Source organism: Pinus tabuliformis, chromosome 7, assembly GCF_031772625.1.
Source record: "Pinus tabuliformis cultivar Carrire ecotype Pingquan chromosome 7, CPIR1, whole genome shotgun sequence".
NCBI classification, from domain to species: Eukaryota; Viridiplantae; Streptophyta; class Pinopsida; order Pinales; family Pinaceae; genus Pinus; species Pinus tabuliformis.
This window is the reverse complement of record NC_142293.1, coordinates 9,119,879-9,145,686: the sequence shown is the minus strand read 5'-3', so window position 1 is coordinate 9,145,686 and position 25,808 is coordinate 9,119,879.

The following is a 25,808-nucleotide window of genomic DNA, read 5'->3' as shown; positions in this document are numbered from 1 at the left end:
CTTGAAATTTTATCATTCAGTCAGCTTAGGATTTGTTTAGGTGTTTTTAGCCTCTACCCAGATCTGCACGTGACTTGTCAGGAACTTTTCTTAGGTTCATTCCATTGGCATTAGGGTTTTAGGTGAAATTCATAGATGTTTTGTGTGTCGAGCTTGATTTTCATTTTGGTCTTGTAGTAACTCAGATCTTAGAAGTCTTAGAAACCTCAGATCACCTTGGTTTTTGCTGGTCTTATTATGAGTCTGACCGTTTGCAAAATCTGCCTTTGTTGAGGAATCCATCTTGTTTTTCTCTTTGCGAAACTTCGAAAGGACTTATGTTGAAAGTTTTGGATTTCATTTTTAGAAAAGAAAACAAAAATTGGTTGTTTTTTGACTGATTTGTGATTCTGGACAAATTAGTCCTTAGTTTGCTTATAGCTAAGTAAAACATCCTTGAAAAGAAATCTTGTAAGCTTTTACTTCAATAGTTTTTTAGAATTTATAGATCTCAAGATTAGATTTTTCAATAGTTTTGAGTGTTTTATAAATTTAAAAAAATCTCTTTTGAAAAAGTTTGTTTTAGTAGTATTTGAGTGTTTGAAAAGAAAAGGAAATTTTCGTGAGCATAACTAGTTGTCTCGTTTTTGAGTGTATTGGAAAAGACAAAAAGCTCTTCTTTTGATTTGTTTGTTAAGGAAAGATTTGTTTTTACAAGCATTTGCATTCTCAACTCTCTCTTTAGCTAGAAATTCATTGAAGGGAAAAGATTGCTTATCATCTTAAGTGCATTTTTTAGTGATTTGGAGTCGAGTCTTCACACCATAAGTTTCATCTCCGCACCTTTTGACTTAAGAAAAAACCAATAAAAATAACGCTTAAAGTAAAATCTATCTAGTAATCTTTTTATTTCTAGGGCTCTTTATCACCAACATAGCTTAGGCTAGTATCTTGGAGTAGGGAGTAATTAACTCTCCAAGATAGTAAAACAAACAAGTAGCTGTATCTTGCGGTAGGAGATAAAATCCAATTGTTACATCTATGCTCTGGGAAGCTCCTCTTATAGGAGTCAAGCACGAGATCGTGTCCGAACCAGTGGGGTAATCAATCCTTCCTCATTGGGAATGATACTAGATATACATGTATTAAAAACAGTAAACCTCGGATTAACCATTGTCGAGGAGCCTGGGGTCACTTGTTGGTAAACCTTGGATTATGTCAAGGAGCCTTCAAGGGGATTGAGCTTGCTACTCTGCCCTTGCGTGTGTATCGGATCACAGACTGTTCCCCCAGGTATATTTGTTTCCATTGGTAACCATAGTGACCATATTCTATAGGATTCTTTCCTAAGGTGACGGTGGAGGGAAGATCCCACTGTACCTGGAGTAGACGTCGGCTAGACTCACTTGGATTTTCTGGGGGGTTCTCTTCACTCGAGACGGTTTAGTGGAGAAACTTGTGCCAATCTATTCATTAAGCAGGTTGCCGGGGTAACTGTTCCAACCGCCATTTCTGTATTGAACTCTGCGATGTTGGATTTCATCACCAACCAGTGTTTTCGGTACAGAAAGTTACTGTTTGTGTGTGGTTTGATCTCCTAGATTCTTTAGGCGTGTGATTCAAAATTGTTTGGTTCTTTAGAGGATTTAGGTGGTTTTCATTGATATTTTTCATTGTTTGCATGTGAAGTAGTTAAAATATTTAATCGTGGCTGAATTATCGAGGAAGTCTCGTAGACTTCGGGGCCAACCTCCTGAGTTTTCACCGAGCCAGCTTGAAGGGCTACGAGCCCTTGTAACTCCTAGTGATAGTAGAGTTGGGTCACCTGAAGAAGGAGAGTCTTCTTTAATGGTACATCCTGATTACCAAGTTCAAGCACCAAAGTATATTTTAGAACCTATTTCTTTTTCCGAAGTTACTGGTATTTTTTCTTCTACTAGTGATTTAGCTGAGGAACCTGAAATATTTGAACCTGAAACTGAACCTGCTTCTACTCCAACATCAAGATTTGCCTCTCCAACTTCCAGTGGTCCTGGTTCACCCAGGGTAGAAAGAGTAATTACCCAAAATCTTCCTTCTGGACTTATTGCTATTGAAGAACTTGTTACTTCGGAAGAAGGTATCCCTATACCTGAAAATCAACCAGCTATAGAACTTAGGGAGCGTGAATCGATCTTTTACAGTCCACCTAGGAGGGACACTTGGTATCTTTCATTGACCAATTTTTTAGAAAACCCGGGACTAAGTTTTTCACCACATCACATTCCTTTTCATCCCACACCTAGGGGTTATTATCCTCCGTTAAATACGTCAAGACAGTCGTCCATGTTTTCTCAATCTCTAGAAACCTTTTTATATGGCGGTCCTTCTATTCCCTCTGGGTCTCAGTCACTTACTGGTACTTTTTCGGGAGCATCTCCTCAACCTTTTGAACAAGGGTTATTAACTGGTAATAACGGAACTAAGCCATTGAGTGTAGAAGATATTCTTATGATGTCAGGTACTATTCCTAATCCGAAACCTCAAGGTGGCTAGTTACCGCCTGGGGGGCAGCCTCAAGGTCCTCAATTATCACCTGGGGGGCAACCTCATGGTACCCAATTACCGCCTGGGGGGCAACCTCAAGGACAGTACATACCTGCGGGACAGTACATTCCTCAAGGTTAACCCCAGACTCAGTATGTACCTCAAGGTCAACCCTAGTATCAATATGTACCTCAAGGTCAACCCCAGTATCAGTACCCAACCTAAGGTTTCCAACTACCTTCCGGTCAATCATTTGTCCAAGGAGCTGGAAATGTACCTTTGAATTATCAACCCTACCCTCAACCCGGTTATGGTCCTCAATATTCTCAACTCGCTATGGGTCTGTACCCCGGAATGAATTTAGTGTGGGATCCATCTCAATCTCAACATATCTTGCAATCGAATGTGCAGTTGTCATCTCAAACTGGACAACCTTTGGTTTCTGGTTCACCCCAGCAACTTGTCCAGTCTACTATTCAAACTTCTGCACCTTCTGTAGTTTCTCAGCCTGGGCCTAGTTCGCCTCAAACTCTACCCCAAACAACTGCTACAACTGCTGCAACATCTGTTCAATCTACCCTGCCTACTTCTGGAGTATCGACAGCTCCAGTTTCTACTGTTCCTGTATCAACTCCTCAAGCATCTTTACCTCAGTCTGGATCTACAATTCAGACTTCGATTCAAATGCCTGTAGGACAACCTGGTCCAAGTACGATTGTCACAAGTCAACCTCAATTTACTTATCAATCGTACCAGGGACAGTACCAATTCGGTCTTGCTATGCTACAGCCAGTCTATCAGTATCAACCCTACCCTAGATATACATATCAACAATGTTATAGCTCCAAATCTCACTCTTATGGTTTGTGATGCTCCACTCATGGCCTAGGGCAACCCCTCCTTCCAGACCTGGTCCTAAAATTTAAAAAACAATGTTTTATCCCTTATACGCGACATTGCCCTGAGTTAAACACGTGTACACGCGGGTCTGTGTATACCCAACCCGCGTGTATGTATTAAAACACTTAAAAAAATAAATAATTCCTTATTTTCGGGCGGAGATCGCGGGTTTTACCTGCTGATCACCTGTTAGTGCCCGTGGCCCAACTGTTCCCAACCTACTCCTAACTAAAAAACTACTTTGGAGATGGTATAAAAAGACATCAAAGGGAAGGCCTAAGGGAGAGAGAAAAGAGAGCAAGATTATTATGCTGAGATTTTCCCCTTAGACCAGGTCTGAAGTCCTTGGTGCTTTTTGCACTTCCCCCATTTTGCATAGGAAACCCTTGTTTCCATGTGTATTGGTGATCATTCATCCTTTATATCACCATTGATTAAGACTTGGAAGGAGCTCTTGTTGGAGGCTTGAGGCTGGAACGAATCCGGGAGGAAGCTTTGCTTGGAGCCTGCTGAAGGTGTTTCAGGTGAAATCTTTCCGTTATATGTACTTTACTTGCCTTTATATAAAGAAACACGTCTTGGTTCCCGAAACAATCTTTCTTTATGCTTATGAGATTCTTGTCTTGAATTCTTATGCAAGTAGTTACTTAAAGATTTTTATAACTAACTTTATAGCATAAAGATGGTTTATATATAAGTATTTGTCCATGTACTGCTGTGTTCTTTGATTTGTTTGTTTTACAGGTCAAAGGAGAAGAAGGGAACTCCAAGAAGGGTTTGGACCCTAAAGGCCTTCTCGAATGTAGGACCTTAGGTACGTACCCTCAACATTAGAATTTGCTTACAGTAAAGATAATGGCTGTGTGTGTGTTTCTTTGAATAAGCAATTTTCAGTCTGGTAGAGTCTTAACCCAAAGGACCCTCGGGGTACTTTCCCCTCAACCAGAATTGGCGACTCCGCTGGGGAACAACACTCTTGTTGTTCCTAGTTTGGGTAGTCTTCAAGCCAATCAAGGCTCAGCCCCTCTGTTTGTTGGCTCTGACTGTCTAATCTGTTCTTGAACTCTAAGCTTTTCCAGTTTTTTCAGTCTGTATTTTTTATTTTTCTTGAAAATCTTCAGATACGCTGTTTTTCTGGATTACAGAAGCGTATATACGCAAGTTGTACTAAGTGAACCCGCGTATACGCGAGTTTCCTCAGTTACAGTCGCGTGTACACGCATTCTGCACATCACTGCAGGCGCGTATATTATATAATTTTCAAGATTTATAAATTTTCTTTTTGCTGAATGTTTGTCTGGTGGTTTGGGTCAGTTTGAAGCAGTCATTTTCCAGTAACAGTCCTCTGTTTAACAGGGGGCATCTTGTTCTGAACTCTCTCTAGTTATAAGGAGTGTTAGTCTTGTTTTCGTTGATTGCAAGCGTCATTGTTTTTGACACACAAGATTTCTGGTTAAGAATCTTGACTGCTCTGTTTTTGCAGAGTAGGAAGATTGGATTCAATCTTTGTGTTCATTTTGTTTCGGTGACCCTTTTTGTTTGCTTAACGAAACCATTTTTGTGACCATTTTCTCCTTCGTTTCGGGAAATTTGTTTGTTACCATTTTCTTGAAACTTGTCTTTTGATCTTTTGGACTTTCATTGCTGCTTTTGATTGCCAAGGGCGATTTCAAACGCATTTATTTTTGTTGGGTTTTCATCATTTGAAAGGTGTCAATTCACAAAAGTGTTTGGTTGCCTATTCATCAATCATTGGTGTCAGTATTTTTGAGAGCATTCTTTGAAAAAGACTTCTTGGTTTGATTGAAAGAAAATCTTTTGAAAGTTTTGAGTTTCGCTTTCTTAAACTTGATTTTCATTTGATTTCCTTTTTTGCGAAGTGAAAGTGCTTTGTGTTTATCTTCGAACTTGTTTTTATTATTTGGACGAAATGATTGGTAACACATCATCTTCTATCTAAGCATTTTAGTGGCAAGACAAATTTGATAAGGCAGCAACTTTCCTTGTTTGTTTTTAGAGTAGTCTTTAAATCTCGCATCCACATATAGTTCTTGCATTAGGATAGATTTGCATCTTTTTTTAGGCATATATAGTTTTGTTAGTTTTTTTGAGTGTGAAGTCTGAAAAGAAAAGGAAAATTTGTTTATATTAGAAGTACCTCTGAACCTCATAGAAATTGCTCTTCATCGAAAACAAAAAGTGCATGTGCATGTAGCTAAGTTTTATTAATTTCTTTTGCGTCCATAAAAACACCACAAGTTTCATCTCCATTACCTTGTGACTTAAAGAACAACCTAATAAAATCAAGCGCTAATTAAAATCCATTAGAACTTTTTGTTTTAGTCAGTTACACCAACAAGTTTAGGATTTTAGGGCCTTGGATTAGGCGAGTGGAGAGTTAACTCTCCAAGGCCACATAAAACGTCAAACATAAGAGTCTGAATAACGAGAGTAAATCCAATAGCGTTAGGAAGACCGGGAAAGCTCCGGATCTGGGAGTTAAGCACGAGGGTCTGTGAAGACAGGGAAGAGAGATACCCCCTCTCCTACTTGTCCGAACTTACCTCACGACTGTTCCGCCTGGCTTCTGTGACGAGTTGGTACCCATAGTTGCCTCTCCTAGGGATCTACACAGGTGGCTGTGGAGGGGAATCCCGTGGCACCTGAGGTTGACGTTGTATCACTCTCGACAATACTACTGGAGGGCACCCTTGCGAAGCTTGGGGGCTTGCACCGGCGCAGGCTGTTGTTAGGAGGTCAGCGTAACTTCCTCTGATACCTTCGCTGATAGGACTGGGCCCTCATCTTCCCAGACTATCTTCGGAAGGCCCCTTGATTCACTTTCTCATATTTTGGTGTCCGGTCCTAATCACCCGGAGCGGAAATACGTGGAAGTTGTTTGACTGGCTGTATCTTTAGGGACTTTATAGTGTGTGCTCTGTGCTCCTAGTTGGCCTAGCTTTTAATTTTTTGAGTTTGTAGTTAGATCATAACAAAAAATTCAAAGTGGCTGACTGATCTCCAAGACGGTCTCGAAGACTTCGTGGTCTCTCGCCACCAAGTTTAGGGCCTTCTCCTAGAAGGCACAGAGGCAATACTACCGGTGGGGTCCGTCCCACGCTGGTTGACACATCGGGGATCGATCCTCCTCTCGGGGACATTAGCGGCCAAGCAAGGCCTGGCACTTCTGAGCAAGAGAGGGACACTCCAGTCCTTTCTCGAGTTCACTTTCAAGCGGAGAATAACGTAGAGGTAGAAGAATTCTCAGAGTCGTTAGGGGCTCCAAATTCTCCACTACCATCTAGTCATCCAGACGTATTGCAATATGTTGGGCCTCCGTTACATAGACCATCAAGTCCAGGTTACGCTGCGCGCTTACCATTCATGACTACTACTGGAAGCATGGATTCTACGAGTGCTACGACTATGCAAACCCCTACATCGGTGCAAGGGGGAGGAACCATTTCCATCCCCTCCGCTTCCTTGTTCGGATCTTTTGCTAGCACATATTTAGTGGGGTCTACCTCCATTCCGTCCACGAGTGGAAATGCCCAAACCAATGCTTTTGGTACTGGACCCTTCCCTTTTGGCACCCAATCACAGGGTATTCCATCGGTTCCATTTAGTGCCGCTACGTCCATGATGGGCGGATCGGCTTCATTCCAGGGTTTTCCTTTCGGAAGTGGTCATATACCACATTCCAAACCGACGGTAAGATCCATGCCTTTTTCTTCTATAGGACAAAGCAGCAATGCTTTCCAAGGTTGGAATAACCCTGGGTTAGTAGCTCGGGAACTGGGAATTCGTTTAGCGGCCAACAAGGGAATAGGCCATACTCCACGGTTAGCATGTTTCAAAGTATTCCTCCCCTTGCTTCGGCTTGGAATCCATATCAGGGGTTATCAACTCCTTACCATTCTTTAGGAGGAAACTTTGCAGGTTATGGAGGTTATACGGCAGGAGTTGGTCAAACTCCGAATTTTGCTGAACCACAAGGCTTGCCTTTTGGTTCAGCCGGTTCTACTGGTCACTTCAGGCAGCCTGGTGCCTCCCAAATTCCAGGACAATCTTTTCAGAGCTTAGGGAGTTCTGCCCAGTCTGGGTGGAATCCCCTAGGTCCTCCTAGGCTTTCATTTCTGGCAACGTTAAACTTGCCAGATATCACTAAGTTAACAAATGACCCAATCAGGTATAATCCGTCCTGGCCTCCGGTCCCAACCAAACTCCCTTCGGACATTCCAAAATTCGAAGGGAGGAGTGGTGAGGACCCAGGCGACCACGTAACCACATTCCATCTGTGGTGCTCATCCAACTCCCTCATTGATGATTCGATTAGGTTGAGACTCTTTCAGCGCACCTTGACTGGTAATGCGGCCAAGTGGTATATAGAGTTGCCAGGGGGAAGCTTCACATCCTTCGCCGACTTAGCCAATATTTTCTTAAATCACTTTCAGTTGCCTGTCCGCTATGATGCCGGAACTGAACTTCTGGCCACCTTTCGTCAGGATAAGGCAACCCACATTTCCGATCACATTCAGTAATGGAGACGGAGAAAGAGGCTCATTAAAGCCGAAATTCCTCCGGAATACCGTCTCAAGTGGTTTTTGAAGTCTTTACAGCCCGAGATCTCCAAGGATGTCTCCATGTCTGGGGTCTATTCTGAGGAGCAAGCCATTTTTAGGGCCCAGCAATTAGAATTGATCTATTCTCAGTCTGGGATACTACAAAGGTACTTGCCAGATGCTCCTGGATCTAAGGTTGATTTAGCTAAGTCGAAGCCAGGTCCGCACGCGGATGGTATCGTTGGGTCAGTAGACACAACTATAGTGAACTTGTTGAATCAATTGCAGCAGTTGTCTTTGCAAATTGCTTCTAACAACCAAGTCACATTGTCTAATCCTCCCGCTTCCCAAACTTCTTCAATTAATGCCGTCCAATCCGATAACCCCAAAGGAAATCAAAGTTCCAATGGGAAAAAGAAAGGACGTGGTAAGAAGAAGAACTCGGATGGGAAGCCCGATGCAAATAAATCCGGTAACAACGCTGGTGGTGGTAAAGGTGAGTCGAGAAAGAAAGTTAAGTTTCCTTGCAAGTTATGCAAAGGAGACCATCTAACTCATCTTTGCCCTAGGATTGAAGATGCTCAGCGCTTGTTAGGACAGCAAGGGACTTCTAGTTCGCAAGCTGTGTTAACTAACCCGTTTCCCCAAGGGAAGCAACTTCTTGCTGGCGCGAGTTCGAACCCTGGGACCTCCTCAGGGGGCAACCAGGAAGGGGAAAAAGCATCAAATGTTTTTATGATGGGTTCAAATGTACATGTGACTACTCGGTCACGTGATTATGGTGAAGCCGAAACATCTAAGGATAAAACTGTTCCCGGAGGTACTGACCTTCATATTGAGCGACCCCCTGTTGAGACTATACCTCGGATACCGAAAGGTTCCGCCAAACGCGCGACGATTAACCCTAATGCTAGGGCTACCCAGAACTACTCCATTGTGGAGGATCTGGCTCAAAGCCCGTGTGCTATGTCCACTTTAGAGGTTCTCCAGTCGTGTCCGGCTCAGAGAAGTGCTTTACTCTCCGCAATTGGAGCAGTTGATCCGACCAACTCTTTAGTTCTCACTTTTGACATGTTAAATGTCAAAAAACGACTCCCTCATCATATGGATTTTCAGATAAAGTCCACATACCGGAAAATCAATATTTTCTGCACCGTTATAGATGAAGGAGCTTCCACATGTGTCATGTCGATGTCATGTTGGAAGGCTATTGGTTCACCTTCGGCTGTTCCTTCACCAACCGTCTTGACTGCGTTTGATGGTCATTCTCACAAGCCGCATGGGATTATCCCGGCCTTTCCTATATGTGTTGGAGGGAAGGTCGTTAATATCGAAGTTGAAGTCGTAGATGCTAACCTAGACTATAATCTCCTATTAGGAAGGAATTGGGTATACGAAATGGAAGCCGTCGTATCGACTCTGTTTCGTGTCATTTGCTTTCCTCATGAGGGGAAAATCGTTAAGGTTGATCAATTGGACTATTCCCCAATCGATCCTCAAGCAAGCTCCGACTCTACTGTTCCTTTGGTGGATAACCCTCGCCCGCCAACTGAGAATTTAGGAGTAAGGAGGTATTCCTCATTGATGGGTACGTTTGATCTTCCCTCTCCTTTTGCAAAAATCAATGCTATTTCATCATCCAAGGAGTCTCCTCGAGAAGAGTTCTTCCGAACTCATTATTTTTCCGACCCTTGGACCTTGCCTTCACCTACGACCACATTAGTTGAAGGAAAAGTAAATGGAATGGCGTTTCCTATATCTGCAGCTGAGCTTAGATATCAGTCTATCGTAGACTCTGCAGATAACCACTCCACTCCTTTTTCTGAAGAAGAGTTGGATGGTCATGTGGCCCCAGCCTGGAGCCTAGATTCTATCTCTACCTTGGATTGCTTGGATTCAATTTTACCTTCTGAAGAAGCAATCCTTGAAGCAATGATGGGTATAGATCAACCTTGGGAAGACTTACACCATCGTTCGTACTTTCTTCCTCCTTTGCAGGAAGTGGAATCTAGGTTTTCTGAGCTCTGTACTAGTGATGTTGATATGGTGTCGAACCCTTTGGCTCCAACACACATTCACGCCGAAGGTAATATGTCGGTAATTTCAAAAACGATACCCATCAACATCTCTAGGGACCCTAACATCATTGAGAATATCTTCATCAGAGTTGAGTGTTCCCCTGAAGAAATTCAAATCTACATCGACCTCTTTAAGGAGTATCGTGACGTGTTTGCTTGGTCTTATGAAGAAATGCCTGGCATTGATCCTTCTATAGTTCAACATGAGATCAAGACATATGAAAACGCGAAACCTATTCGTCAAAGACTTCGTCTGGTTAACCCTAGGAAAGCAGCAGCTATCAAAGCTGAAGTCCAGAAGCTGCTAAAGGCGGGTTTTATATACCCTATTCCTCTTACCGATTGGGTTTCTAATCCAGTCCCCGTAGATAAAAAGCAAGGAACAATCCGTGTATGCATCGATTTTAGGGATCTAAATAAGGCTTGTCCAAAAGACAATTACCCCACGCCATTTATTGATCAAATTATTGACGAGTGTGCGGGTAACGAGATTTTTTCCTTCATGGATGGTTTTTCAGGTTATAATCAAATCTCTATCCGTCCTGAGGATCAGCATAAGACAGCCTTCATATGTCCCTGGGGTACCTTTGCATATCGAAAGATGCCTTTTGGTCTTAAAAATGCTGGAGCCACTTTTCAGCGGGCCATGTCATACGCTTTCCACGACATCAAACATGTCATCGAGGCATACTTAGATGATCTCGCTGCTCGTTCTCGAAAGAGAACAGATCACCCTAGTCATCTTCAATTAGTCTTTGAGCGATGTCGTTTCTATAAAATCCGGTTGAATCCAAACTAGTGCGTTTTCGCGGTTACGTCCGGTCGGCTGTTAGGGTTTATTGTGTCCAATGAAGGGATTCGGGTTGATCCCTTCAAGGTTGAGGCAATAATTCAGTTGCCTCCCCCATCTTCACTTCGGCAACTTCAAAGTCTTCAAGGGAAGGCTAACTTCTTAAGACGGTTTATAGCAAATTACACCGAGATCACTAAAGTGTTCATGCGTCTACTACGGAAGGGAGTTCCATTTATATGGGATGACTTTGCACAGCGGTCGTTTGATGCTTTGAAAAAAGCATTAGTCTCTGCCCCGCTTTTGAGTCCACTGGATTATGGTAGAGACTTCCTTTTATATCTCGCTGTAGCAGAATCAACCATTGGTATGGTTCTAGTTCAGGAGGATGATGCTCTCGCCGAGCACGTCATTTATTATTTGAGCCGAGGCTTAATAGGCCTTGAGCTTCGCTATTTTCCGGTTGAGAAGTTGGCCTTGGCAGCTGTCCATGCTGTCCAACAGCTCCGTCATTATATTTTGCTACGTAAAACTTTTGTCTTAGCGGTAGTCAATCCATTTCAATTTGTCCTCAGTAGGCGAGTGATTGGGGGCAAATATAATAGATGGATAGTCATTTTGCAAGAATTCGATCTCGAGTTCTTGTCTGCCAAATCTAAGAAATCCATGGTTTTTGCAGAACTTATCTCGGAGCTACCTTGTGGAGATGATATTGTTTATGAGGAAAGTTTACCCGACGAACATATATTCCTCATCTCTGCACAAGACCCTTGGTATGGAGATATCATTGTTTATCTCCAGACTTCGAAGTGCCCCTCTACTTTCTCCAAGGATGAACGTCGCAAATTACGTCACCTGGCAAAAAACTATGTTATTGTTGGTGACACATTATATCGTCGAGGGGTTGACTCAATCCTCCGACGTTGTTTAACCTTAGAGGAAGCAGAGTCCGTGCTCAATGATTGCCACAGTGGAGCTTGTGGTGGTCATCTATCAGGGCTTGCTACAGCCCAACGCATCTTACGTGCTGGCTATTTTTGGCCTTCACTTTTTAAGGACTGTGTGGAAGCGGTCAAACGCTGCCACCCATGTCAAATCTTTACTCGGAAGATGCGTGCGCATCCAGCTCCTCTTTTTCCCGTTGTCACTGTCGGTCCCTTTACTAAGTGGGGCATTGACTTTACGACTTGTAATCCGCCTTCAGCGGCGAATCACAAGTACATTATCGTGGCTGTAGACTACTTCACGAAGTGGGCTGAGGCCATGCCTACTTATAAGAACGATAGTGACACGACAACATTGTTTCTTTTCAATCAGATCATCTCAAGATTCGGTATCCCAAGGGAGATTGTCACTGACCATGGCAGTCATTTCCAGAATCAATTGATGTCCGAATTGGCTCGTAAATTAGGCTTCCGTAAGGAGCATTCGTCCCCTTATTATCCTCAGGCCAATGGGCAGGTCGAGGCAGTTAATAAAACTCTTAAGACGATACTCCAACGGACAATCGATAAAAATCGGTCCAATTGGCACATTATGTTGTATCCGGCTCTATGGGCATACCGAACCTTCGTCAAAACGGCTACTGGTTTTACACCTTTTCAGTTGGTTTATGGGATGGAATCCATCTTCCTGGTCGAATGTGAAATTCCATCTCTTAAGTTGGCTGTTGAACTCCTTCCAGAGACCTCGAGTCTCGAAGAGCGCCTAGTTCACTTGGAACACCTCGATGAGCAGCGTCGAGACGCCGCCACGATGAATGAGGCTCATAAGAAAAGGGTTAAAACGCAGTATGATAAGTCTGTCCGTCCTCGAGTCTTTACTAAAGGTGACCTTGTCTTGGTCTACGAACAAGATAAAGACACCTTGGGGGCAGGCAAATTTAGGCCTATGTGGTACGGTCCTTTCATTGTTAAACGAGTTTTAGAAAAAGGGTCGTATGAGTTAATCGACTTTGAAGGGAACAAGCTGGCGGAGCCCCGAAATGGGGTCTACCTAAAGAAGTACTTTGCTTAGTTCAGGCTGGGCAATGACTTCTTTGTAATTTATGTATATATTTATACATATATCGTCGAGCGTTTTTTGATATCAGTGCTTTTTGGTCTGCTGTGGCAGGTGCTGATGGATAATTTGGTCTATTTTGGGTTCGCCGATGGTGCTAGTCGACACACTCAGAATCTTGCTTCCGTAGCTTGGGTACTTTATTATCCAACTGGTCAATTGATGGTAGCGAGAGGCGTGTGTATCGGTCCCGCTTCAAACAATATGGCCGAATATACAGCTGTTATCAATTTATTATCCGAGGCAATCTCTTATGGGATCGACTCGTTGGTAGTATATCTTGATTCTCAATTGATAGTGTCTCAATTAAATAACATTTATCGCGTTAGGGATCCATTATTATATCGCCAATATTTAAGGGTGAGGTTGTTGCAAAGATCATTTATTTACATTAATTATTTGCACATTCCAAGATCTCAAAATTGGTTAGCTGATTCTATCGCTAATCAAGCATTAGACTGGCATATCAATCATTCATCATCATAAAATCATGCATCAAAAAGTCAAACTGTATATATATATATATATATATATATATATATATATATATCATAAAGCGCCTCGAGTGTACATATGTGTGTCCAAAAATATACAAAATTGGGACTCAAATGCCCATAATCATGTCAGGCATATCTAGCGCCTCGGCTCAGGATGAGCGTCTAAGTATGTCAATATAGCATTGGCCACGCGCCGAAAGACACGAACCCAGTCACGTGGCATGCCAACCACATGACGCTGCATATCCGGAGGAAGGTCCTCTATCTCGGCCATCGGTACTCGGCAGCTCAGTCTCGCCAAGTGTCGTTGGACGTTGTTTAAGGTCCGTTCCATATCCGCAGCCGCCTCTTCGGCTCCTCGGCCACGCCGTCCATGCCGCGGAAATCCATCTGGTCGTACGGGCCCAATGTCTGGAACATGATCATCATATTAGTCATTTGAGTCTCACCAAAAATATTTTTCAAAATTTATCATTATATTTGAAAAATCCAAAAAATCATAAAATCATAAAAAAAAAAATTCTTACCAATCTCGCCCCATGCTGCATCCAGTGGTAACACTAGATCAAGATCTCCTCGGAAATCCAGCCCAGCATAGGGGTAGTCATCCACGGCGATGATCTGCTGCTCCCACCAGGCAAAGAAGTCATCGTCGAATGCATTCCTTGGGACTTCCCCACCCCCCAGATGTTTCATCAAGTCAGCCCACCGGCCCATGCGTGGATCACGTGGACTGCTGATGGCAACTGCTACCCTGGGGCGGAGTGCGGGAACCTTCTCGAAGAAGAAAGTGCACAAGATGGTTCCGAACCCAAAGTTCTTGGTCTGTCCCCTCCTGATAGAAGTGAGTTGTTCCTTCATGTTGGCAAGAAGAGGAGTACACCAGTCAAACACAGTAGTGAGACAGTCCACTGCCACGCTCATGGTTACCCATGACGCCTGATGTAGTGAGGATGATCCGTTCACTCGAGCTATGGTGAACAAGATTATCCTGAGTGACAAACTCGCCACATGTGGGATAGAGATCTGGCTCCCAACCTTCCGATGACCCGGGCAATAAATCTGTACATAGTCATCTACACTGAGGCTATTCCGTGTCCTGCCCCGGGAATGTACTACCTCTCCCCTTCGGGAAAGGCCCGTGATAAAATATATGTCTTCCACTTCTATCCTGAGTGGCATCTGATCAATCACAAATGCTTCCTCATCGACATCCCAATAATCAATGAGCCTCTCGAGCAGACACGTGTTTGCTTTCATATTTGGCAATTTGAAGAATTTAAGCAACCCGCATCCCTGTAGGGCATCTAATGCCTCATCATTGCCCATAACTTCATTATCCACGGCTGAGTGCTCTCTTTCACGCCATGTGAGAGTCATCCTGGAAGAAAAAAGTCATTTTCATTTGTTAGTTTTGTGTATAAAATTAGTTCGTTGCGCACACGCGGGTTCATATATACACAGTCGCGTGTAGGGCCGTCGTATACGCGAGTTCAATATGGCCAACCCGCGTGTACGCCGCGAAGGAATTTTTTGCAAAAATCCAACGGCAAAACATAACCTAAAATTTGTAAAAACTATCACAATTAATTGCAAGACAAGTTTGAGGCTTACCTAGAAGTTTTCGGCAAGTTTGAACGGTTGAATTGGTCACAGGGAAGTTTGCTCCTTTTGCTCCACAATTTTTGCTCTCCAAGTCAAATGGTGAAAATGGTAAGTCAAAAATGCCTTTTATAAGTTTTGAAAATGCAAAATTTTTTCAAAATTTTATTTTGTTTGGCCTCATGTGACTTTTAACTTGGGAGCTTGGAATGCCGAGTTTGGTTTGTTTTTCAGGACATTTTGGACATTTTTCGACAGTTCGAGACGGTTCCATGGCTGCTGACCCGTCATGGCAGGTATCGTGTTTTCACTGGCATATAGGTTAGGGACACCATTTTTCTGTTGCATTATGCATACTAGCCTCCATGTGACCGATACATCTGCCGTAAGGTCCACCCCATCGTGTTATGGCTCGTAAGCCATTTTCACTCGCTGATTCTTTAAATCATGACACGATGGTAGAGCCACCCCTTTACATGGGCATCGTAGTTAGCACCTCACTGACATTTGTTGCCCATGCTGCTTTATTTTGAGTAGGCTCGGGAGTCCTTTGTAGTCCTGCCATGACTTATGCGTTGAAGACTCATTCCTCTTTGCTTCTTCGCTTCGTTCTGGCATTATACCTTAGAGGCTCCTATGTGTGTCAAGTTGTACTTCTGCATTGCATGTTGACCATTTGCACCTTTTGGCCTAGAGCCAGCTTCACTTGGACTCGCGTTTAAGCCAACTTTTGACCATGACGTCTGCAAAATCAACCTTGCATACCTTTGACTTCTGCAGCTTGACATACCCAGATCCGTGGAAGGAACATACCTCTGAGTGTCACTAACCAGTTTTCACCTCCCTGCATTGAGCATAGGAACGTTCCCTTCCCAGGAACTAGATCATCTGTTTCACCGACACTCGTTCTTTCCACTGTACCATAGCATTCTTTTATTCTTTTTCCGGCTTAACAGAAAAAGACAAAAAAGTTAAATATTCCAAAAAAGAGCGGGAACAGGGACGTTATTTCCATTTATTGTTGGCAGCTAGAGTCAGCCGTGTCGCCCTTGAACAAAGCACTCAAAACAAAGTCTCCTCCGCATGGGTGGGATTTAGTTTGACTTAGGTATGCCATAACCTTGTTATTGAGTCGGTTCTCCCCCAATTGGTTATCTCTTCCAATCATATGGAGGGTTCGTTCGTGCCTACTGCATGGCGAACTTATACAGAGTCATCATATGCTGCCACATAGTCACATTGAGTTGTGCTTTTGTTCAAGGGAAGTTAGCCTGAGTCGGCCTCTCTGCGGTGTCTCTTGACTCATTTTTCAGTCGGCCATCCCTGGTTGTCAGTATCATGTCTATCATCACATCAGTTACATTGGTCCTTTACTCATGCCGGTTTGAGAAGGTCCCCATTGACTTCTTGCTGGCGGGTCTTGTCCTTATCGACGACGACACCTTGCTCTGAGGACAGGCCTAGAGCCGCACCCTGGCCCTATTTTCATTATTGATAGGTCACCTTGTGCTCAGCATCGATCAGTATCATGGGTCTTTGACTGAGTGGTTTCCCTTGTGTTCGACATCAGCATACATTATCACACATTGGGATTCGTGCAGTACCTTGGTTTCCATTTGACCCTATTGGTGGATACCTCGCCTCTATGTCAGCTTTCATTATTGGTTGGTTCAGAGGGTTTCTGCCGTGCGCTAGCCACATCTTGTGTACGCCGGAAACATACTTCGGTTGGGTTACTACATCTTTTTCGTCCGATTCCTTCCACATTATTGGCCTACGGGTTACACTCGCGCTAGATTGATGGAGGATGCCTTAATGCCTTCCTTCTAGCGGATCTTTCCCTATCGACTCCGACTCATTGCTCTGGGGCAAAGCTCTAGAGTCCATTTGGCAGTACCTTGGGGTTTGCAGTCATTAGTGGCAGATTCCTCGCTATCGACAGTGGGAAACCATCATTGTCTCCAGATCGATAGATTCTTATAGGTGTTCGACTTCAGCTCATCTATTCACACTTGTTAGATTGTACTGGGTACCTTGACGCTCATTATCATTATCGGTGAGTAGTCTCGCGTTTGTTAACGGTATACATCAATGACCGGTAATCAAACAATTTCTCACATGGTCGACTTCAGATCATTTATTCCCATAGTGTAGAAATGTACCACGGCGGTCGGTGAAGACCTCAGGTTGTATCAGCATTCATTGGTTCACTTGACAGTTGCTCCTGTTGCTGCTAGTTGATACCATTCCACCTTATATGTTGCAGTCAGTCATGGCGACATTCTATATGCTAGCACCTGAGTTTGCAGTGTAGTACCATCCTATTCCATCATGTTCAGTTGGTACCTTTTGGGATCAGTCTTTGATATCAGTGATCCGTTGCATCTTTCAACATCATTGACAGTCTTATATATGTGATATTCAGACATGTACTTGCTCATTATGATCAGATGATCAATTATGTATCTTCCAGTCATTTATACTTGTATACTTAGTGGATCCTCTTGTACTTGATATGCGGACATGCTTTACTTTTTCTGAGCATGGGTATGCCTGCCTCAGACAGTGCTTCTTTCTGATCTCCTTTTGGTGGCTTGGCAGGCTGAATTCTAGTGAAGTCCTCCTCGGTTTCTCGACAGAGTTCCTTTCCATGTACTTACATAATATATTTCGGCCATCATGTTCCCCTTCTGACCTCATATATTAGGGGGCATCTGTTATAGCTCCAAATCTCACTCTTATGGTTTGTGATGCTGCACTCATGGCCTAGGGCAACCCCTCCTTCCAGACTTGGTCCTAAAATTTAAAAAACAGTGTTTTATCCCTTATACGCGACATTGCCCTGAGTTAAACGTGTGTACACGCGGGTCTGTGTATACCCAACCCGCGTGTATGTATTAAAACACTTAAAAAAATAAATAATTCCTTATTTTCGGGCGGAGATCGCGGGTTTTACCTGCTGATCACCTGTTAGTGCCCGTGGCCCAACTGTTCCCAACCAACTCCTAACTAAAAAACTACTTTGGAGATGGTATAAAAAGACATCAAAGGGAAGGCCTAAGGGAGAGAGAAAAGAGAGCAAGATTATTATGCTGAGATTTTCCCCTTAGACCAGGTCTGAAGTCCTTGGTGCTTTCTGCACTTCCCCCATTTTGCATAGGAAACCCTTGTTTCCATGTGTATTGGTGATCATTCATCCTTTATATCACCATTGAGTAAGACTTGGAAGGAGCTCTTGTTGGAGGCTTGAGGCTGGAACGAATCCGGGAGGAAGCTTTGCTTGGAGCCTGCTGAAGGTGTTTCAGGTGAAATCTTTCCGTTATATGTACTTTACTTGCCTTTATATAAAGAAACACGTCTTGGTTCCCGAAACAATCTTTCTTTATGCTTATGAGATTCTTGTCTTGAATTCTTATGCAAGTAGTTACTTAAAGATTTTTATAACTAACTTTATAGCATAAAGATGGTTTATATATAAGTATTTTTCCATGTACTGCTGTGTTCTTTGATTTGTTTGTTTTACAGGTCAAAGGAGAAGAAGGGAACTCCAAGAAGGGTTTGGACCCTAAAGGCCTTCTCGAACGTAGGACCTTAGGTACGTACCCTCAACATTATAATTTTCTTACAGTAAAGATAATGGCTGTGTGTGTGTTTCTTTGAATAAGCAATTTTCAGTCTGGTAGAGTCTTAACCCAAAGGACCCTCGGGGTACTTTCCCCTCAACCAAACAACCTCAACAACCCCAGTACAGTCCGGTTAATCCTGGTTTTCCGGGAGGATATAATATCCGAAATGCAATTCCAATTCCTAGTTATCCTGGATATCCTCCTCCTGGGGCTGGTCTCATGACCCAGGGTTTCAGGGACCCTAATCGTCAGTTACCATTCATTGCAACTTTTGACTTTCCTGACTTATCGCGCTTTACGAACAATCCAATTAACTATCTCCCGTTTTGGCCGCCAATGCCGAATAAGTTGCCTAGTGATATTCCTAAGTTTGAAGGAAAATCAGGAGAGGACCCGTCGAACCATGTGATGAATTATCACCTCTGGTGTGCATCTAACTCCATTTCAGATGATTCAATCCATTTAAGGCTTTTCCAACGCACTCTAATTGGTCTTGCGGCCAAGTGGTACATTGAGTTACCGCGAGCCACTTTTTATAACTTTAGTCGGTTAGCTACTTCGTTTTTAACTCATTTTCAGTTTCCAGTCAGATATGACAATGGCACGGAATTATTAACTTCATTAAAGCAGTCAACGTTCACTTATATTTCAGATCACATTCATGAATGGAGACGTCGACGGCGTTTAGTGAAAGTTTTTATTCCGGATGAGATCTTAGCAGAATGGTTTGTCAAATCTTTATTACCGAAAATCACTGAGGATGTAGCTAAGGCAGGAGTCGTTACTGAAGAGCAAGTAATTGATCAAGCTCAGTACCTTGACTTAGTTTATATGCAGTCAGGTACATTACACGAGAAAATCCCTGACCTTCCTAAACAAAATCAAATAATTGCAGCTCCTTCAGGGTCTCATGCCGCTGATGGTATGATTGGTACGGTTAATACCAAAAGTAAGAAGAAATATTCCAAGAACTCTTCTCCTATCATAACTTTACCAGATTCACCGACAGGAGATTCTTCCGCGGAAATTTCTGCCGATATTCATGTTGTAGAGTCATCTACGGCGAAATCAAAATCCGGCGGTAAAAAGAAAGGGAAGAAGAAAAATAAAATCGATAAAAATTCGAAAGAGAAACTAGAAAAAACGGAATCTACTGATGAAAAACACAAACCTCGTTATCCTTGTCTCATTTGTGACGAAAAGAATTTTACAAGAGACTGCCCTCATCACGCTGAGGTTGCGAAAATCGTCAAAGGTTCACAAACGACTGCTGTTTTGAAGGATCCTTTTCCTAGTCAAGACAGTAAGATGATAGGTTCTTCCTCAAATGCCTCAGAAGAACCCATAATGATGATGTCCCATGTTAGGATTGCGACTCGATCGCAAGATTATGGAAGTAAAATTCATGTTGGTGGTAAGGAAGCAGAATCTTCTAATTCGAACCCATCAACTTCAACTCCAGGTTCCGATCCACTATAGATCGAGAAACCTAACCCAGACTTAGTAATCAAACCACCCGCCAAGGGTATACTTCGAAAGTCAGCTTTCAATCCACATGCGAGAGTGGCTCAGAACTATAACATTGTTGAAGATTTGGCTATTTCACCTTCAACAATGTCGGCTTTGGAAGTGCTGCAATCATGTCCAGCACAACGTAAATTGCTATTGTCGGCTATAGGAGCTGATGACATTCAGGACTTGAACCTTATAATTTTCGATATAGAAAATAGTACACCTCGCTTACCTCATCAAATGGCTTTCCAGATTCTAGTGTTAGTAAAAAACAGACCTTGTTATAGGACTATGATTGATGAGGGAGCCTCAACGTGTATTATGTCGATCCAGTGTTGGAGATCGCTTGGTTCTCCTACACTTAATCAATCCCTAATGATTCTAAAGGCCTTTGATGGCCGTGGGTTCCATCCTTTTGGCATTCTAAAGGATTTTTTTATAGGGGTAGAAGGCAAAACTGTTAATCTAGATGTGGAGGTGGTCGATGCCCCTCTAGATTACAACCTTCTCTTGGGTCGTAGTTGGTCTTATGCTATGACAACTGTTGTTTCATCAGTCTTTTGGCTTATAAAGTTCCTTCATAATGGAAAGATCATAACTATAGACCAACTAACTTAATTTTCATCCAACCCAGCCTCTTCTGAAAGTATCCAGCATGTCGGCAAAACAACTATCCCTTATAAGGATGTTGGAGTAGGACTAGTTAAAGATTCTGGTTTACTATGAACTTTTCCTTTTCCTCCTATCAACGCATTGTCTTCTAATGCAACCATTCATATGATTTCATCAGACACCATTATTTATGATGATCCTTGGATCGTACCTTCCAAATCTGAGATAGATTCATTTGGTGATGCTATGCCTTTGAGTCCATATGAAATTGCGTATCAGGCCGCGCAGTTGTTTTCTGACCCTTCTTAAACCAAAATTGACTTAATGAATGTGGTCCATGAAGAATCACTTTCAACATCAAACTCAAATTCAACAACGTTTTCCGAACTTGTTCACACCGATGAGAAAATTCGTGAAATCCTGAGTGTTGATGACTTACCATGGGAAGATCTTCATCATAGATCTTCGTTTTTACCTGAGATTGATCACTTTGAAAATGATTTTTCATCTATTTTTACGACTGATTATGTCAAGGAACCTCAAAATCCAATGAAAAATCCTGATTCTGAGTTAAATTTGGGAAACATTTCTCAAACTATTCCTATTGACATTTCAGTTAAGCCTGGAATTGTTGAAAACATTCATATAGGTGCCTCTTGTATGAAAAATGAAATTCAAACATATAAGGCCCTATTTCAAGAATTCTGCGACGTGTATGCCTGGTCATATGAGGAAATGCCAAGAATTGACCCAGCAATTGTTGTTCATGAAATCAAAACTTACCCGGATGCTAAACCCGTCCGGCAACGTTTGTGTCAGATCGACCCACGAAAAGCTGCTACTATTAAAGCAGAAGTTGAAAAATTACTTAAAGCAGGTTTCATTTATCCAATTCCATTAACGGATTGGGTATCGAATATTATTCCTGTTAACAAAAAGCAAGGAACAATAAGAATATGTATCGATTATAGGGATATTAATCGAGCCTATCCAAAAGACAATTACCCAACTCCCTATATCGATCAAATCATTGATGATTGTGCCGGCAGTGAAATAAATGGTTTTTCCGGATACAATCAAATAAATATTCTACCTACTGATCAACAAAAAACGGCTTTCATTTGTCCATGGGGGACATTTGCTTATTGCAAATTACCTTTTGGGCTCAAGAACGCGGGGCAACTTTTCAAATAGCCATGTCTTACGCGTTTCATGACATCAAGCACATTGTGCAACCCTATCTCGATGATTTACCTGCTCATTCATTACATCGAGCTGATCATCTCATCCATTTACGAGCAATCTTTATGAGGTGTAGGCATTATCGAATTAGGTTGAATCCACACAAGTGTGTTTTCTGTATAGAAACGGGTCGGTTACTGGGGTTTGTTGTTTCGAAAGCCAGCATTTGCGTCGATCCCTTGAAGGTTGAAGCTATTGTCAAATTGCCTCCTCCTTCGAGTCTTCGCCAACTCCAAAGTTTGCAAGGGAAAGCAAACTTTGTACGTCGATTCATTCCTAACTATGCCGAGATCACAAAGGGTTTTACCCGGTTGTTGGAATAGAATACTCCATTCTTTTGGGATGAGATAGCTGACAAATCTTTTGATGCACTAAAACACGCGTTGACCCATGCACCGTTATTGCATCTTCCCAACTACAACCAGGACTACTTCTTATATCTCGTTACCTCCCATTCCACCATTGGAATGGTGTTAGTTCAGGAAGATGAATTCGGTAGTGAACATGTGATATATTACCTTAGTCGAACCTTAAATCCCACTGAGCTAAAAAATTCACATGTGGAGAAATTGGCATTGGCAGCTGTTCAAGCTGTCCAACGTTTTCATCATTACATTTTACTACGCAAAACTACAGTAATTTCCGATTACAACCCTATGATCTATATTTTGACCAAACAATTTCTAGGGGGCAAGTACTCCAAATCGATTGTGATCCTGCAGGAGTTCAACTTGGAATTTGAAAAGTCTAAGTCGAAGAAATCTTTAGTTTTTGCAGAGTTGATGTGTGACTTCCTGCGTGCTGACATAGAAACTGTGGCGGAGGAGCCCATTGCGGACGAATCCTTGTTTCTAATCAGCACTTTAGATCCATGGTATGGATATATCATCGTTTATGTCCAGACCCAATCCTTTTGGCTAGAAATTTCAAGATCAGAGCATCGAAAAATACGATTCCAGTCCCAACAATTCAAAATTATTGGAGATACACTTTATCATCGTGGGGCGGACTCTGTTTTCCGACATTGTTTAACTCATGAGGAAGCTGAAAGGGTTCTAAATGACTGTCACTCTGGAGCATGTGGCAGTCGTATGTTTGGGTTTGCCACAACCCAAAAGATATTGCGCGCTGGCTATTTCTGTCCGTCTTTGTTTAAATATTGGATTAACGTGGTCCAAAAATTGCCACAACTGCCAAATTTTTGATCGAAAGATGCGTGCTCCACCTGCTCCTCTCCACCCTATAATTGTCGTCGGTCCTTTTGCAAAATGGGGTATCGATTTTATTACATGTAACCCTCACTCGGCCGGGGGGCATGCGTATATTATCCTTGCGGTAGATTATTTTACCAAGTGGGCCGAGGCGATGCCTACATTTGAGGAAGATGGCAAAACTGCTGCGATTTTTGTGTTCAATCATATAATTGCTCGGTTTGGTGTTCCACAAGTGATTATCACTAATCATGGGCATCATTTTCGAAATATTATGATGACTGAACTTACAGACCAACTTGGCTTGTGTCACGATAGTTCAACTCCATATTATCCACAGGCTAATGGTCTGGTTGAAGCCATCAACAAAGTTCTAGTCATCATGATCCGACGAATCATTGGGATTCATAGGTTTAATTGGCATAACATGCTATTTTTAGCGCTTTGGGCATATCGAACCTCAGTAAAAACATCAACCAGTTTCACTCCTTTCCAACTAGTTTATGGTCTGGAAGCTGTGTTACCCATTGAATGCGAAATCCCGTCATTGCAAATGGCCATCGAATTACTTCCAACCACTTCCGAAGAGGAAAAATGTTTGTTGTACTTGGCTCAGCTAGATGAGAATCGACGTGATGTTGCATTAGCAATCGAAACTCATGCCAAACGTATTAAAGCTCAGTATGATCGAAATGTTACCCCTCGTAATTTTTCGGAAGGAGACCTAGTCTTATTGTATGATCAAACAAATGATAAATTAGGCGCTGGAAAATTTGTACCCATGTGGCATGGTCCTTATGTTGTTAAGCGAAAGCTGGCAAAGGAGGCCTATGAATTGGTAGACTTTGATGGGGTCTCTTTAGGTAAACTCATAAATGGTCTTTACTTGAAGAGGTATTATGCTTAAATCTGGGTGTTGAGATTTTTAGTTAGGTTAGTTTTCTTTCTAGCTGGTGTGTTTTAGATTAAAAAGTGTGCTTAGCTTAGAGAGTGTTTTTTGTCATTATTCCTGCTTATCTTGATTTTACTCTTGATATTGCAGATGTCGACGCCTCTCCAAACATACATTGGTTTTGCTGATGGTGCTTGTCGTAATACATAGAACATTTCTTCTGCAGCTTAGGTTATATATTCGCCCTCTAACAAGTTGGTATCTATGGATGGGGTAAGCCTCGGTCAAACAACGAACAACATTCCCGTGTATAGTGCAGTGATTGAGTTATTATCTGAATCTATCTCATTTGGGATTCAGAGTTTGATAGCGAGGTTAGATTTTGAACTCGTTGTATTACAGCTTAATAGAGTATATGCCTTTAGAAATCCAGTGTTATTGAGATTATTTTTAAGAGTTCGTCTCTTGGAACGTGAATTTGACTATATTGAATATCAGCATATTCCAAGATATTTAAATACATTAGCAAATGCAATTTCTTCTCGAATGTTAAGTAGACATTTGCAATAATCATATAAGTAAATTTAAAAACATTCCATAACATGTTTTACAAGATAAGCCGGTAATAGTGATATAGTATAGCATAGAAGCGTGTCAAATATACATCGTCTTCGATCATAGGTTGAAAAACACGTTATGATCGGCAAAAATGATAGTACAAAAAGCAAAAAAGTCATATGAGTCTACAACAGGCGATCATCCTATCACTGGTGATGATTACGATAAGAAACCACTGTACGGGCCACCCTACAAAGGAACCTCCTGAAAGGTCTTGGGACCCCAATCACATAGCGCTGTAACCTAAGAGGAATGTCATCTATGCTGGTCTCCGGAATGTCTGCTGTCAAGTGCTCTAGATGACTCTCCAATTCGGCCAAGGTCTCTGTAGATTCGTCCTGTGGGGCTGGTGCTGCTGCAGCTGGCTGTTTCCTCTCATAGGGCCGAAGAGTGGCTGGTCGCCGTGGACCTACATCTGCATTTGAAACTTTTACTATCAATTTTGGGACGAAATAAAAAACAAAAAAAAATTAAATTAGAAAATGTTGAAAATGATTTTACCTAAGTCATCCCATTGCTCTCCTGGTGGAAGAGCCATGTCTAGGTCACCACGATAATCTACCCCAGCATAAGGAAAGTCCTGAATAGCAAAAACTTGGTTCTCCAACCAATGAAAATACTCAGGAGTGAATCGAACGACTTATGTTCCCTCCTCAGGATGACGGGCCATAACTGCAACCCAATGCATCAGTTTGGGCTCTCAGGGAAGTCCAGCTCCAATGGTAAGATGCTGTGGGACCAGCATTGGGACCCTCTCCAGACCGAATCTCAAAACTAAAGCACCATATCCAAAGGTCTTCAGTTGTCCATTCTTTGCTCTAGTCAGTTGGCCTTTTATATTAGCCAACACAGCCTCGCACCAGTTGATGAGGGTGCCTCGAAAGCAGTCTACTGCCATCTTCATTTGGGATCCAGTGGCTACATGTAGTGCTGCGCTTCTGCAGAACCTGGTAACAGTAAACGCAATCACTTTGAGCTCAGGACGGGATATGGTTTTGATATCTATCCCTTTTTCTCTAGTTTGGTCGTTACAAAACTCTAGCTGGAGGCTATCTACAGACTAGCCACCTGGCCTAGTCCTGAATAGAGTCAAATGTTCA